The following is an 18,316-nucleotide window of genomic DNA, read 5'->3' on the forward strand; positions in this document are numbered from 1 at the left end:
TGAAGTTGGAGACATAATGCAAAGACTTCTTCTTTTGGAACTATTTCTAAGTTTCTAACTATTTCACAGACCTGATGCCTCATCAGCTACAAGTAGTGACTTACTCCTTAAAAGTGGGATATTTCTCTCTGACCAGAAAACTCATCATCAAAATCACATCATTGTCTTTGGCATATTACTAACATGTAATCACAAGATCCTATCCAAATGTCTAGTCTTGTCTTGACTTTTGAAAACTTCTACCTGTTTAAAGATAATGAGCTAGCCAGAGTGGTTCCCTGCTTAAATTTATGTGATATTCTCTTATTAAAGCCAGAACATGAATCTTTATCAGAGAGAGACCGAGAAGGCTCTGTTTTTTTTTTAAATGGGTCCTATCAGGTGGGACTTGAACTTTGATTTCTCTTAGTTGTTATGATCTTCACCATAATCACATAAATACAGTGGTATCTTCCAGGCTTCTCCACTGTGAAATTGCTTACTTGTTTATGTCTGAATTTTTATGAAAAGATACTTTGAAATTATGCTAATATCTCATTTTAAAATCATTCAATTCTTTCTTTTTAAAATATTTTCATCTTTTGAGGGCCATGGGTTTCTTATTTTGTCCATTGAGTTACAAGCCATCACCATCATTATTTTAACACTTAAATGATTGAGTGTTTTGCCAAAGCAAGTCCTCTTGTTTACTTTTGATATATCTCTCATTATTTGAGCACTTTCTCATGTTTTAAACTTACCTTGTATACACTTTTCTAGTCTCAAATATGGAACTCACTCATCTTTCCAATCCAATCACCTTTGTTTCCTTCATATGTGAAATGGTGGATGCTAAGACTGAGGTTCTAAATACATAGAGTGCTATTTTTTTTTTGTTGTTGTTGCTTTCAACCAGTTGCACTCTAGATGAAGTTAAGGAATATTTGTAGTATGTGCAGAATGTCTGTGTATGTATATGCAGACATTTATGAAGATATATAGACATATCTATTTTTCTATTTTTATCTTTACATATTGAATGTATAAACTCCTATGGATAAATGCAGCTTAGATCTAAATACTACAGAATTCATTCCCATTTTTATAATCCTGTTTCCTGACAACCAAATTATCAAGTTTCCACTATCATGTGTTTGACTATCTGAGCAAGTCTGATTCTCAGTTAATCTCCAATACCTAAGGTTAACACAACATCAATGGGTTCCACCTTCACTTAGCTGGAATCCTATACACCATCTAGCTACTTCCTCCCTGCCTTTCATGGAAGGGTGTGGAATAGATGTCCCATTTGGGGCTGATCACTCCATTGACAATTATTCTCTGTCCCTTGTCCAGTTGTGAGTCTCCACATTAACCATCATCCACTGCACAAAGCACCTCCTCTGATGATGTCTCAGGGCTTTAGTAATCTACACTTATAGAGAGACTAATATAGAAGGCAGTTTGATATATCCATAATAGCAGTAGGTTCACTCCTGTGACCTGTGAGCTCTCAAGCAAGATGTATAGTAGCTCTTGTGTGTTCCTCCCATAGAACTGGCCTTGAATGCTATCATAAAGCAGTTGGTTAAGCCCACAGCATTCATGTCACCATTGATGTACTTGGGCATATCTTGTCACCACAGCAATCATTAATGGAATTCACAGTATTCAGGGATTATGAGTAATACATCCCTATACTATGAAAGCTAGCCAGCAGGGTAGCTTCCTGATAAATACCAGTTTGATTTCTCTGTGTCTTGTGACCAATGTGTGTGTGGGTCTTGTTGTCAAGTTCAGTTGGACAACTAAGAGCCATGAAAATAGCCTATATTGTTTGGGGGAACCCAGGACACCACTAACCAAAAACTTAAAGGAAGGTATCCTGCATCTGGCATTGGGCTTTAAATCCAGTCACCTGTATTTATTCTATGTAGGGTAATTCCAACACAGACAGACAGACAGACAGACACACACACACACACACACACATACACAGGTTTCCACTTAGTTTCTTCAAACATTTTGAATGTTAGTTATTTCTTCTCCCAAAGGAATATGTCCAATAGAAAATGGAAATTTTTTATGAAAACCATACTAATTACATTATTATAAAAGCAAAAATTACATGTGATGCCCTACTAGTTTGTGAATTTTTTTTCTTTGATTCTTGACATTCAGCAAAGAACTTGACAGTAAGTATTTACTGAGTGGCCATAAGAGTAACTGACAAAATTTGTGAGTTCTTAAATGAGTTATATGAGGCTGGGGAGATGACTCATTCAGTAAAATGTGTGCCAGATAAGCATGGTGCCCAAAACTTGGATCTCCAGTGTCACCATGTAAAGGAGCTGCAATCACAGTGCTGGAGAGATGGATAAAGGATGATCGCTAGAGATTGCTACCCAGCCTGTCTAACCAAATCTGAAAGGTTTGCTCAGTGAGAAGTTGGGAAAAAAAAAACCAAAAACCAAAAACCAAAAAACAAAACAAAACAAAACAAAACAAAAAAAAACGTGGAGAGCCAGGCAGTGGTGGCACATGCCATTAATCCTAGCACTTGGAAGGCAGAGGCAGCTGGATTTCTGAGTTCGAGGCCAGCCTGGTCTACAGAATGAGTTCCAGTACAGCCAGAGCTAGACAGAGAAACCCTGTCTTGAAAAACAAAAAAACAAAAACAAAAACAAAATAATCTGGAGAACAATTATAAGGACATTGAGTGTCAGCCTCTGATCTTCATGCATGTGTACGTGCATGCACACACTCACACACAAATACACACGATGCACACATAATATACGCACACATACCCACACATACATACCCTATATACATACATACATAATATACACATACACATGCACACATATACATGTATATGAACATACACACATCCACATACAATATATATACACACACATAAAACACACAAATATGCATACATATACACACATCCACATAAGTGTTCTTATATATATATTATGAAATATACCATTTCATAATAAACCATGTTATTATTATAATAAGGTATTCTTTCATGTACTCATCGAATATGAGAAACTACAAACCTCATATTTTCTGTTGAATTTCTAAAATGTGACATGAGATACTACAAATCTCATATTTTCTGTTGAAATTCACTAAAATGTAACAGGATCATCATGTGTAAACCTACATAACCGCGGTTATACGTGAACTAATAATCAATTTAGTAAAGTATGTGAAGGAAGGGCTATTTAAAATAAGTTAAATTATGAAAACAGATGTTAGAGAGTATGCTATTACAAAATACTGACAGTGATTAATAACGACCTGAAAAGGTTCTATCTTCTCATCCCCGCCCCCCCCACCTCTCTCTCTCCTGTCACAACAGCTGCAAATGATTAGCTCAGCAGTCTCTTCTCTATGAACTAACAAGAAGTATGAAAGTTGGTGCTTCAGGCTGTCAGTAAATGTTATAAAGCATCAGAAGATACCAATTAAAATAGGAATAAAGGTGAAAATGGAGTGGAGATATTTACCTAAAATACAAACTGTGAACATAACCACAAAGGAAGAAAAGAAATAGCCATGACTACAAAAACATAAATGTTATTAAAGCATCAAAAACACTAATTAAAATAGAAATAAAGTGGAAATTGGGTAAAGATATTTATAATAATTGAGCTGTTAAATGACCAATACTTAATATGTAAAAATCCTTCATGAGAGCACAGAAAATTACTACCATGGCACTGGAAGAAACCAGGCTAAGTATCAGAATAGAGATCTCAAAAAAGAAAAAGATAAATATCCAATACACAAATGGAGAAATACTTAACGATGTAAAATATCAAAAAATATTACCTGAAATTATAACTTTTATGCTACAAAGTGTTTAAAGTTTTAAAAATGAACATAAGCCCTGTGCTTAGTAAAGGCTTGGAAAATGCAGAGTGAAGCAGAGATGCACTAAAGGTAGTGGAGATTTATATGAATTTAAGTCTAATAATTAATTCCTTCCTCTGCACCAATGAAATACTCACAAAAACTGAGAAAGCAATCTTTAAAATATTTACATTATAGCAATATTTTCTCAGCAAAGTTCTTATTTAAATACAAAATGGAATTAAAATATAAGCAATTATTTAAAATTAATTTATTCATGTAATAGCAGCTAACAAATTAAACTTTCCTTTCTCCCTAGTTTCTGGTGTCTTATATCATAAGCCCCCCTTCTCCAGATGATAGACAGGGCTGTTTGATTCATATTTCTAGAAGAATTCTCCCTGAAAGTTTCTACTTTAAGTGGTTGCTGCAATTACCAAACTTTGATAAAATAATTTTATTTCCTTTATTTCCTCCTAAACGGAGTGGCTCTCCCTTTATTTTATCCCTTTCTGCTGTAGATTACAATGTATCTATGAGGTTCTACCCATTTACATGGAAGCTGACATTCTGCTATTATTGTTTTATTGTTTTATTTTCTATTATTTTTAAAGAGGAATGTATTATTTTAACATGCAGATCTTTCAGTTACTTTCTACTCAACCTAGATCTTAAAACAAACAAAAACAACAACCACATCTTTATCTTAAATTAGACATTATCCTAATGTAATTTATGTATTATCTATATAGCAATCTATGAATTATCCCAGTTAAACCAGACAGTAATTTCTTGGAGGAAATTATGTATTACTTTCATTTCAGCGATACAGATACTCAACTGTAAATATCGTGTCGAGCAGGGTCAAGGAGAGGGAACAAAGGTTTGTTTTTGTTTTTGTTTTGTTTTGTTTTTTATTTATTTATTTATTTATTTATTTATTTATTTATTTTAGAGGGGAAACTGGGAAGGGAGATATCGTATGACATGTAAATAAAGAAAATATCTAATAAAAAAAGAAAAAAAAAAGATTTGAAACCAATTTTACTTTGCTCCAAATCTGATTTGATTTTCTTCATACATGATGAATTTACAGAAAAAAATATGTCATTTAAATTTAATATACAGATGAATTGAATATTTGTTCTCTTTGCTCATTGATACAAATGTGAAGAAACAGACTTTAGAGTTAGAGGTTTTATTAAGATTTAATGACATTTTTTTCCTTAAGAGAAATCCACACAAAACTTCCTGAGTTATTTTCTTGCATTTGCTTTATATCCCATGGCAGTACATTTTGATCATTTTTCAGGAGGCATGGTCCAGAGAGAAAATAAAAACTTTTAGTAGGTATTTTGCCAAGGTTTTTTTTTTTTTTAAATAACTTAGCAGAAAAAATAGAAACCATTAGCTAGAATTAATTTTAATATCATTTTTATTTAATAATATCTATCACCACTAGTGACAACAGTTGCTATGGCACAGACTACAGTTTACTTCAATGAATGTCATATGTATTTATTCTAAATGTCATGCCATCTCGATGACCATGGAAGGGCTAATACTGTCACTTCTTTCTGGCTTAAGCTTTTACTCTCTTCTAACATAGTATTCATTAACGATAACTTTCCTGGCAGTGGCTTTTATAAATGCCATGGCTGTCATATTCTTTCAAACTATCCTTTCCTTATTCATAAGTCTGGTTATTTGTATTTTGTAGGAAGGCTTTTTTTTTTTTTACATTTTTTTTGTTTTTTTAATTAGATATTTTCTTTATTTATATTTCAAATGATATCTCCTTTCCCAGTTTCCCCTCCGAAAAACAAACAAACAAAAAAACCCTGTTCCCTCCCCCCTCCTCCTGCTCACCAACCACCCTCTCCCACTTCCTGGCCCTGGCATTCCCCTACACTGGGGCATAGAACCTTCATAGGAACAAGGGTCTCTCCTCCCATTGATGACTGACTTAGCCATCCTCTGCTATACATATGCTGCTAGAGCCATGAGTCCCACATATGTACTCTTTGGTTGATGGTTTAGTCCCTGGGAGCTCCAGAAATCAGTTTGGTGGTTCCTCAGGAAATTGGACATAGTACTACCAGAGGACCCAGCTATACCACTCCTGGTAGATGCTCCAACATGTAACAAGGATATATGCTCTACTATGTTCATAGCAGCCTTATTTATAATAGCCAGAAGCTGGAAACAACCCAGATGTCCCTCAACAGAGGAATGGATACCGAAAATGTGGTACATCTACACAATGGAGTACTACTCAGCTATTAAAACAACACATTTATGAAATTCTTAGGGAAATGGATGCATCTGGAGAATATCATCCTGAGTGAGGTAACCCAATCACAAAAGAACACACATGGTATGCACTCTCTGATTAGTGGATGTTAGCTCAGAAGCTCAGAATACCCAGAATACAATCCACAAACCACAAGAAACTCAAGAAGAAGGAAGACCAAAGTGTGGATACTTCGTACCTTCTTAGAAGGGAGAACAAAATACCCATGGAAGGAGTTGCAGGAAGACATTTTAAATAATTATAGAACCATGGTACAACAGCTCCTATACTGGTGTCTTTGAACTGTTGAGCGAGCTGGGACTATCTGACAGCTTTTTGGTACATTTCAACAAGCTTCACATTCTCTCCATATAACACACTTTCAGAATTGTGTATGTGAGAGAAGATATACAGCACACATGACACAGAATGTACTCAACGCACACTGTTGTCATCAGAGAAATTTCCTGAGACTTAAAAAGACCAGATAGACTTCTGGGCACACTTGCAAACATCTCTTTACACAGTGTTATCACCTCTCTGGCCTTCTGAGAAAATGTCATTTGTAAATCATCAAATTATTATTTTATGTCATTTTTAAACTGAAACTGAAGAACTGACAGAAATGATCACCATCAGAATTTAGCGGAAGACTTCATGATGGACGTTGAAACATCAAACGGATATGAAGGAATATGAAATTACATTATTATATAATGGACATTATTAAAATAGACATATTATTATTAATCCATTACTATTAAAGTAGACATATTAGTTTGACAACTCAATTCAAGTGGACTAATTTTTTTCAAATCAAGCTGTCACAATTCACCCAATATGATACAGGTGATGTGAGTTTAATTAGTAATCCATCATCTTTTCTAAAAGAGTCATAGCCAAGCCCTTAGTTTAACCATGGAATCATAGCAGATATTTAAAGAATTAACAATTCTAAGCAATATTTTCTTAGAAATGGAAGAAAGTTTTCTAATAGAATTTATGAAGTTAGTATTCTCCCTTTTCTGTTTCAAAATGGCAAGTGTGTCTGTGTGTGTATGTTTGTGTGTGTGTGTGTACTAACACATGTACACACTCACACACTACAATAGTGCAAGGAGAGCAGTAGTCTTCATGATTACAGGGGAAAAAAACTTTAGCAAAGTATTAGAGAACAATTCATCAAATTCACCCATATATAAAAATTACATGACTTTATCAAGTAAAATTTAATCCATAACTACATTTGTTTAATAATGAAAATTAATAGTGAAGAAAATCATATTATTTAAAATTAAAACAATCAAAATTCAGTGTCTACTCATGCCTCTAAAACTCTCTAAAGAAGAGAATGTGGTTGAACTTTCTCAGTGACTAAGAGCACACATTTTAAAGAGATGCTTCGTCAGCATTGTTCTTAGTGAAGCTCTGGATATGTTTCTTCCATGATTAGGAATAAGGCAAGCTTGTCGCTTTCCTCACCACTGTTATGAAGTATAGTGCTGGGAGATCTAGCTGTGCAATAAAGGCAAAAATGGAAATAAATGCATGAAGATTAAAAGAGAGTAAGAGCATTTATGACATTCTCAAAAGAATTAATAAAATAATATATTTTTAAAAATTAGTAATAAAGCTATTGCTATTTGCACATGAATTATCTATTTTGAAACTTCTAAGAAATTTATAAAAGTCTGTGGTTACCTACACAAGATTTGCACAGTATTGGGCATGTCAACCTTCCATCATAAATAGAGGACGGTCTTATGAGGCACATCTCTCCCTGGGGAGCCAATGGAAGCTAATGATGGCTGAAGAAAGTGTAGTTCACTTCTTCAGTGCTATGGGCACAGGTAAGTTGTCCAAGGGAAAACAAACAAATGATTTCCACAAAGTTATAGGATGCAAAATAATTGTTTTTAAAAATGATATTTGTGTGCAGTATTAATGAATGAGTAGATCTAGAAGTTTTAAAAATACAATATTATTTATAATCACAATGATGAATCAGAATATTAGAAATAAATAAATTTAAGTGATGTAGTAGAGACAAATCCAACATTGTATTGTAAATGTAATACTTTTACATTCTGTGGTTTTGGTATCAAAAGTAGTACAATTTTATATTTCCCTTTTAACAATTAATTTTAGCCATAGTTGTTTTAAAATAAAAGCCTTCATACTATAGATAAAATTCCGTTAAATCCGTCTCTTCTAGTCCACAGTATTTTCTCCCCCTTAATTAATTTATTTATTTGTTTTATATCCCAAATTGCAGTCCCCCCTCCTCCCAGTCCCACCCTTACAAATCTCTCCCCTTATCCTTTTCCCTTTTCCTTGGAAAAGGGGAAGCCCCCTTGGGTACCACTCCTCCATAGAACAAGGTGCAGCAGAACTAAGTGCATCCTCTCCTGTTGAGGCCCAACCAGGCTATCCAGTCAGGGGAAGAGGATCCAAAGGCAGGCAACAGTCAGGGACAGCCCGGCTCAATTGTTGGGGGACCCATGTGAAGACCAAGCTGCACATCTGCTACAAAGGTAGTCTGCAATAGTTTCAATATAATCCCTTATACAATTTAAATTTTCACTTTCATGTGTTTTGTGTCTTTAATCAGGAGCTTTCGATGCAGCACAATGAATTCCTGTTAGGAATTTTAACTTTTGTTTGTCTGGAGACATTTTATTATTTCCATGTCATTTCTGAAGGATGGTTTAGACAGAGAAACCATCTTCAGTGGAAAAATCATACTTTTCCTTCAGCTCTTTGATGGTCTCCTCTTTTGTGGCCTGAAGGACAAGGGCTGAGAAATCTGAATGTTATACTAGGACTTTCTAGTAGGATCTATTTCTGTCTTTTTTTGGTTTCCATTATTTCTGTCTTTGATTTTAGTGAATATATGATTATATGGGCCCTTATGAATATCTCTTTAATATGTACAGAGATTGTAGTTGAAAATATAATAAAGTTTTGATTTAAGAAATATAAATTCTGGGCTGGAGAGATGGCTCAGTGGTTAAGAGCACTGACTGCTCTTCCAGAGGTCCTGAGTTCAATTCCCAGCAATTCCCACATGGTGGCTCACAGCCACCTGTAATGAGATCTGATGCCCTCTTCTGGTGTGTCTGAAGATAGCTACAGTGTACTCATATACATAAAAGAAATATAAATTCCTAAATACAGAGATATCTCTGCTTGTGGTTTAGAAAACTCAATGTAGTAATGATTAATACAAATTCTCAGTTTTACTGTAATTCTTATCAAAAGCCAGATAATACTTTTTATAGGTAGTTTTAGCCTTTGTTGTTTTAATAGGGACAAATCATCATTTGTATAGAAATGTAAAAGGAACTAGGAAAGCTAAGACATTTGTAAAATGTAAGAACAGAGGAGGAGCCAGTGTTAGAATTGGTTCATAGATACATATTACTTAAGGTGGTAATGATCATTAGTGAGAGGAGATATGTGCCAGCCAATGGAATAACTACAAAGTAACTCCAATAGCCCCTCTAGTATGTTCAATGCCAAAGGCTCAAATGCATCCAGAGTTGGACTAACTAGACACAAAAAGCAAAATAATAATAATAATAATAATAATAATAATAATAATAATAAAGCTTGACTAAAGTCTCCCAACTTATGTGAAAATAACCCAAACTGCTGAAGGAGCTAATACATGTAATGTGTAAGACTCTAAATATTGTTTGCAATATAGACTATCTCCAGCTTTAAGATCTGAATCTAGCAAAGAGGTAGAGTTGACATTGAAGACATGGCTCATAGAGAAACTGATCTCTATGCTTCATCATAAGGAAACCCTCTTGGCCTGGGGGAAATGGTGTTATGAAGACTAAAGGGCACAGGCACACTACCTGCCTGACTAAGAATTAATGTCTAGAATATATAAAGAACTTTCAATATAAAGCAAATGCTATAATATGCAACCCCTCAAAAAATTAAGGGACCCCTCACTGCAATAAATATACAAATGAGAAGCACATAAGATCCAGAATTGTTTATTCATTAGGCCAATGCAAACTAAGGCCTCAGTGAGACCCCACCACAGCTAGTACAATGTTTGCAAGATTACACGGGGAAAATACCCATGTTGCTGTTAGAATGGTAACATAGCCACATCGTACTCAAAAAAAGTTTGACATTTCTTAAAACATGAAACTACCCTAGAACCTAGAATATGTAGCCTTGGAAATTTACATCACCTAAATGAAAACACTCTTACACCAAAACCTGTACATAAAATGTATAGTGGTATCATTACTAATAGCTAGACTTAGAACAAGTCGGTCACCACACGGTTGTGAAGAATTAATCATTTTTAGCTCCTGATGTTACCCAGTAAATAAAGGTGCAAGCTGTGGAAATGCACAAGAGCTTGGACCAGGCTCAACTGAGAAGGGCCCATTTCCACTGGCTATGTGCTGGATGCGGCTATTTATGTAGCATTCTTGACATGATGAATCTAAAGAATATAAAACAGATTTGTGTTTCCTGGAGCTAAGGAGGAGGTGAGGCAGGGGGGGAAATGAGTGTGGCTATAAATGGCACCAGGAATCCTGGTGAAGACAGAAATCTGTTGTTACTTGATCCCAGTTGTGCCGTGGGATAGTTTGGTAAGACGCTACCACTGGGGAATCAAGGAAAGGGTCACATGATACATGAGCTCCTTCTAATTACTTATTAGAATTACATTGGAATTTACAGTTCTTCAAAAATATATATCTTAATTTAAACATTAAGCTGTTATTTTTTCTAAAGCACTGTGCACATTTCTGTGTAAAAGTTCCTTTCTCCCACACAGTGATACATGCTTCCTGTTTCAGCTGCTCAGAACATATCTTCTATAATCAGTTGCATAATTACCTTCCTGCTGTTCTTAAAATGAACCAAATCATTTAAGAATTTTTATTTTTTAAAACAAACTGGGAAATAAAGCTGGTCATACATATATTCAGTTTAAGACGTTGAATTTGACATGAACATCTCTGAAATATTAATATGTGAATATTTAAAATAATTAAAATGTTTGTAAGATAGCTGTGACTGTCTTCATGTGAGCAGAGCTTCATTTATGAAGTAAACCCCACAAAATGCTTTCTTGTTCCTCAGTACCCACATTGACTCTATAGCTATCTAACATTTTTACTGACTGAAGCTAAAGACTAAAACTTTATCTTTCATATATATAAAATCATTTCAATGCAAGTTCATAAAAAGAAACATATATCACATATTCATTGCCCTGAAAACTTTATACACTCATGCTTATAGATGTTAAATATACAGGAATATGCTAGTAGTTTTATAATCTGTCTCTTTTAATAAAAGATGAGAATATATGTTAATCCCTAGCCTAGGATCTCTATAAAATATAATAAATCAAAAATATGAAAGCTAGAAATAAGATTCTTAATTTTTTTCTGCCTTGGTCTTAATAATACATCTAGTGACTATGGAAATTCAATATACAGGGGCTTAGGAGAGGCCTTATTTGTTAAAGCATTTCCCTTACAAGACTGAAGACCTACGTTCAATTCTCAGAGCCTGTGTAATGCCTGGAATATGGTGTAGGTATCTGTAGTCCTGGAAATAAGACGACACATGGGGGCAGGAGAATACCTGGGAGATATGGACCGCTAGCCTAAATGATAAAAAAGTCAGGAAAGACCCTGTGTCAAACTAGGCACACACACACGCATACAGACACACACACACACACACACACACACACACACACACACACACACACACACTGTGATGACTCATCTTAGTTATCATCTTGACTCTATCATGGAATCATCTAAAACCCAAGCTGCTAGGGACTCCTATGAGGAATCTTATCTCTTTTTATTTAACTTTTTATTGACTCTTTGTGAATTTCATATCACGTACCCCAATCCCACTCATCTCCCTGTCCCTTCGTACCAGCTTTCTACCCTTACAACCTTTCCCCTGAAAAATGAAGAAGAAATCTCACTGTAGAATATGTAGTGTGTTACAGTGTGTTTCACTGTATACCCCTTTGTCCATACTTCTTTGCTTATAAATGTTCATTGCAATGACTCATTGGTCTGATTCAAGGCCTCTGGGTTCTGCTACACTATCAATACTGGGACTCCTCTCAGACATCCTGTTTTTGGCCTGTGTCATGGAGATCCTGCAGTTTTCTGATCTATAGGGCCAACCCTTTCACATGCTCCAGCAGTTCATAGATAGGGTAGATGTTAGGGGGCCAACTCAGAGCCCTGGATCTGGGCCTGGGTAGTAGCTGAGCTGGTCAGCATACCAGCACTTCTCCACTCACACCATCAGGGTGAGCTCTCCAGAAATGCTCAGGCTAACTCACCAATGCAGCAGATGGAAAGGGACAGAGCTAGCTAGCTCTCCCACTCTCATGCCCTAGGGGCTGGGTCACTTGTGCCCACACCAGCAGGGCCAAGCTCTACTGTGCTGCCCAGGCTAGGTGCAGAGCCTTCTCTGCTGAGTGCTGCAACAGGTGGGGAGCAGGGGCAGCTCCCTATTCTCAATTTTCCGAGACCAGCTGGAGATATGGGGGAGCATCTTTCCCTTGCCTGTGCCACCACTTAATAGAGAAGTTGTGGGACCAGTTCTCCATGCTTATTTCCTTGGGGCCAGCTCACCTGTACCCCCACCACCAGGGTCAGCTGTGTGTTGCCTAAGCAAGATGCAGGGCCTGCTCTTCCAAGTGCTGCAGCTGTTGAGGGTCGGGGATCTCATGACACCAGGGCCAGCACTCCTGCTTACCTTGCTTAGATTGCAAGGGGTGGTGGGGGATGAGGGATTTTCTTTATCAGATTATTTGAGGTAAGTAGACACATCCTAAATCTAGGCCACACTTTCTAGTGGCAGCCCACATTAAAGGACATGGAAAAAGGAAGAAGCTTTTGCTTGTGCCTGCTTGTCCTCCCTCTTGTTGGCAAGTTTAATTATACTGTTGCTGTGCCTAGATTCCAACATAAACTGAAAATCAGCAGTAATGCAGGGCTCATCCTACAGAGACGCAAGCCTCTCTGTTGAGCAACTACTGGATGCTTGAATTTCCCATCAGGAGACAGCCATTGTTGGACTACCCAGCCCATAGCCTGTAAGCCACTCCAATAAATGCCCCTTTTAATACCCCACAACAAAAATATTTTTCATTCTATCAGTTCTATTCCTTTAGAGAACATATATTAATATGAACACATTAGCTTAAGTTCTAAAAGGAATAAAATTTATACTGGTAGGACTCTCCAGTTTCTACCTGCTTGTATTGTCTTTCTACACTCTTTAAAGCAATGTCAATGTCTTTAGTCAATGCTCTCCATATATGGAAGAGGAAATTTTCCCATTGACGCAAAGGAGATATTAAGCTCCTAGCTGTAGTTGTAATTTTATATTTACTTCTTTTTATTTTATCTATATAGTAATTATGATCTGGAGTAGGATAGGAAGATTACTTATTTTTAATTCTATATCTCTGTTTTTAAGTTTGGTACTCCCACTTACTGACTCTAAGACCATAGCTGCATCTGAAGTCCACAAACAGGGAACAATAAGAGCTACATGTGCCCCTCCACATTTTCTCTTTCTGTCTTTCTGTTTTACACATATCTTACTACTCACTATATAGCTCTGGTTGCCTTGAAACTTATGGAGATTCACCTGCTTCTGCCTTTGGAGTTTGAGGAATAAAAGTGTCTACCATGCTTGGATAATATCTATTTATAATACCAATCATATAATCTTTAAAATATAACAAATTTCAAGTGACTATAACAACATCTATGCATAAATACACGACATTTACTTACATTTACTTTGGCCCCTGTGTAGAATGTGTGTGTGTGTATGTGTGTGTGTGTGTGTGTGTGTGTGTGTGTGTATGTGTATAAATGAACATGATCAGTAGAGGGGAAGCATGGCATTTTATGTACCTGAGGTTAAGAATTCTGCATAATTAAAACAAGTTTTAATCCTATTAATATAACACATGCATGTATACATGGATGCACACACTAAATCTTATGGGAATTTTTTTATTTTATTGAAAAGAAAACATAATGTTTCTAATTTTCATGCACCTTTAACAAAAACATTGTTCAAATCCCTTTTTTCTCCTGTTCTCAGAACATTCATGACTAGACTGGAAACATAGTTCATGGTAGAGCACTTGCTTAGCATGTTTGAAGCCTGTGTTTGATCCCTAGTGGAGACAGAGGCAGAGAGGTAGGGGGAGGAAGAAAGAGAGAGAAAGTTAACTGGCAAATCTAAGGTGAATGGATCAAAGTTATTTCCTTTTCTTCCTCCTTATATGGAATTAAAGTGGTCAATTATACAAAACTAAGAATAAATCTACAGAAGTGCTGAAAATGGCCATGTTACTATGGAATATTCACAAAAATTAAAATTGTTAGATGGAGACAAAACCAAAGGGAGAAATTCACAGTCTAACAGAAGGGGATGAAGGGAACACACCACTGGAAGAGTGAGCTTGATGTTCTGAGAGCCTAGAAGGAAATCCTGAGCCACAGGGTATGGTTTCCAATACCAGGGAGAAGGGCTTGGGGCAACCAAACAATGTCAGCATTTGTTTTTGGAGCAGTAGGCTCCATGGTTTGTATAGAAGGTAACAATGGCTGCCTAGGGGCTTCGCGAGTCTATGATGTGAACTGGAGCAAGATGGAGAAAGGGGACCATGTACTGGTAATCAAAAATGGCTACTCAAGAATGTCCAATATCTAGATTCTACATATGAAAGAAAATGGTTGACTTCAATTCTTCTGAGTTAGAGTTCCTTCTCTTGACATGATCATCTCCATGCCATCCATTTTACTGGACATGACATCCTTTCTCCTTCAAGGCTGAAGAAAACGCCATATATGCACACTATAAATTTTTTTCCTGTGTATATTTATGGATGAGCATCTGAGCTCAATCCATAACTTGGGTGTTGGTAGCTTATGTCTCAAGAATCAAAGGTATGCAGCTTTTTAAGTTGTTTGTTTGTTTGTTTTAGTATATCTCTAGAAGGACCTACTCCATACTGACTTCCGTGGTCGCTGCACATCCTCAATGTGTAAGGATTCCTTTTTTAAAAATAACTTTGACAGTATTTGTAGTAATGGGTTATTTCAAAAATACTTTAGGGGCATTCTAAAGCTATAGACAAAACAAATTTTGTACTTAAAGATGCCTTAGAAATGTTTCTTTTCTTTTGGATCCTATAATTTATCTCCAGAGCTTAGAACAAGGCTTGGCACATAGCTGATGCTTTCTGTTTATTTGTTGAACAAGCTGATAGAAGTATAGTAAATGAAACTATTCAATGTTTCCTGAATATAAAATGCAAAAAGATCAGCAAGGTCCAACTGAGCCACTTGTGAAAGATAAAGCCACAGCAATAGGGGACTGCCCAGGAATAAATAAATACTTCATCAAGGAAACAAATGCATAAACCTAATCTACATTCAGAAATGTATTATATAACAAATTAACATTTCACATTACTGCAGAGACCAGGATGCTGGCACAAGCCTGTCATCATTTGGAGAACATATTTGTGACCAAATCTTACCATGTATTATTTACTCAGAAGGCCCCGGGTTGATTAAGGCCCTCAAAATAAAATACACTGTCTGTTCATTTTTTTACCATCTGACCTTTTCCCAAAAAGTATTTATGAAAACAGCTTAGTTGTATTGAGACAGTGGGTCAGTGGGTAGGTGTCTACAAAGCTTATCATCTTCATGTATCTCTATTTATTCATTGAATATATATTAAATAATCTATTAATATCTCATAAATTATTCATACAAATAAAGATTAGTGTCACAATTAATTTTCTTTTACTCTGCAGTCTTTCCCAAGAACTCACTCTGAACCTTGCTGGCTCCTGGCTGATTTCTTTAATATAACCATTGACTTTTGCTAGAGCCATTTTGTTTCTGTACTGACACCAGTGTGTCCCCCTAGATCTGCTTGACATTTGGTTCAGAGGGGGGGTCTTAAACTCCTTATAATTAAATTAGGCAATTTCAAGTTGTTTAAAATCAACGTAAGTTTAAATAAGAGGATTTTTTTCTTATGTCACAGCTTATTAATTTAAATAATTTAAAAATAATAGAGGAAACATACAACAGATCTTTGAAACATAGGAGAAGTTTGGAAGGAAATGTTGCATTACCTAGTCAGGAATTCCTTCTCATTTCTGTCATAAGGTATGGCATTTATATGGTCTACCATAATGGTGTGCATTTCCTAATGTTGCATTAGAATAAATATATCCCACTTGTATCTTTGTGTACCACAATATTCCTATAATTGGTCCTGACTAGTGAAGATAATCTAAAATAAGTGTGACAGAGACACATCACCCTCACCATGATAATAGTCAATTCACACATTGCTTCATTTGAGCAGTTCTTGGCTGAGATGGGTCTTGCTTCTTTGGTATACATTAAATGAACCACACTAGGCCCTTATTGTTGGGCATGCCCTGTGCTTGGATTTAGTGCTTCTAGGTCTAAACAATATAGTATGTATGTATGCATGTATGTATGTATGTATGTATGTATGTATTTTATATATGTGAATACACTCTAGCTATCTTCAGAAACACCAGAAGAGGGCATCAGATTCCATTACAGATGGTTGTCAGCCACCATGTGATTTCTGGGAATTGAACTCAGGACCTCTAGAAGAGCAGTCAGTGCTCTTAGCTGCTGAGCCATTTCTCCAGCCCTAAACAATGTTTTTATATCTGAATCAGTTTTGCCATGTGATCTGTAGGGTAATAGAGCATATGCTTTGGGTATAAAACTTAGACTTCCTGGCACAACCTTAACATATAGAGTAGAATTCTCAACTTCTGCTTACCACCAAGCCTGATGCTCTACCTACCTAATAACTGTATCCACTGTATGCCAGGAAGGTCCCAATCCCTATGTTGTGAGAGGACTCATGCCTGAGGGACCAAGACATGCAGTGACAGATACAAAGCACCTTGTAGTGAGCCTCCATCAAAAATGATTTTGCAGATATGGGGGTTCTTGTTCATCTCCTGTAGGAAGATTTTTTTCATGTTGTGCTGGCCCTACAATGCTACCCTGTGAGTCCTGCATCTTGAGGGTCTTCCAGTGTCTTCTATTTCAGCTCTTCCTAGACGTACTTTTAATAACTTTTGCAGGGGTGGGGCACAAACTTTCTCTGTAAAAGACCAGAAAGTAAAATAAAATAAGGCAATGTATCTTTGGTGGTCCTACGGTTTCTGTGGCAACTACTGACTCTGCTAGTATAACAGCAGACAGCCGTGGGCAGTACACTAATGAATGGACCTGGCCAGGTTCAGTAAAGTTTGTGCTTTGTGACAGTTCTCACTTGTCAGCAAAAAAATTCTGTGGTTTTATTTGTTTTCCAACTATTAAACAGCTGAAACACGTTTTTCGCTCCTAGGCTTTACAAAAATCAGCAGCCTGAATTTGGCCCCTAAGCTGTAATTTCATAAGTTCTATAAGTAAGTGGGTATTTGGGAAGCAGGAGCTATGGGCACTGGATCACTAGGGAGAAAAGAGTCATATAGATTGGGTACCACAGAGAACATGGCTCAGTTGATGCAGGGACACTTGGTGGGTTCCATCACTAATTTCACTGAACTTATAAAAAACCCTCCTTGTACTGGGAAGCTCAGCAGAATTCCACTTATATAGTTAAGAATTAGAATCGGCCCATATTAAATCTATTCAATGTTCTCAGTTGCCAATTTTATTATCACTACAGTCTCTGTCATTTATTCTCAGAGCTGTAAAATAGTATGATATTGAGTGAATTGGTTTTCTTCCCCCTCTCAGCCATTGTGTTCACTGATGTTTAAGGTAGGGATGCTTACCTAACATAATCTCCCAGGATCTCCAAAGTCTAGCATGAAGGAGGTTTGCTTTAACTTTTCATACAGTCCAATGTGAGTTGCATGGCCTTCTTTCAAGTTGCAAATATATTGTCTGGACACTAAGGATACAGAAAGTTCACTCTTACCAATTGACAGTTGCTCCCATAGTCCATGAGACCCAAACCACATAGGCTAAGAGGTTTTATGTGGCCATGGTTGTATTGCACCTACAGCAAAGCATGTCTTAATTGGTTTACTGGGGTGTGGGTTGCCAAATG

The 18,316-nt window shown here is 36.4% G+C and overlaps 1 protein-coding gene across 13 annotated transcripts in view; it reads left to right on the plus strand.

The window, feature by feature from the left end:
* Positions 1-18,316, plus strand: part of Anks1b (ankyrin repeat and sterile alpha motif domain containing 1B) — a 1,082,674-nt gene that overhangs the window by 448,157 nt on the left and 616,201 nt on the right. The window contains exon 1 of one of the 13 annotated variants that reach the window (XM_031349146.1): positions 15,174-15,230. The exons of the other annotated variants lie outside the window; for them this stretch is intronic. The gene's annotated coding sequence lies outside the window, so the exon portion shown is untranslated. Of the gene's footprint in view, positions 1-15,173; positions 15,231-18,316 lie in introns of those variants that run through there. 13 annotated transcript variants of the gene reach the window in all.

The sequence above is a fragment of the Mastomys coucha genome, unplaced genomic scaffold (genome assembly GCF_008632895.1).
Source record: "Mastomys coucha isolate ucsf_1 unplaced genomic scaffold, UCSF_Mcou_1 pScaffold4, whole genome shotgun sequence".
Lineage (NCBI taxonomy): Eukaryota > Metazoa > Chordata > Mammalia > Rodentia > Muridae > Mastomys > Mastomys coucha.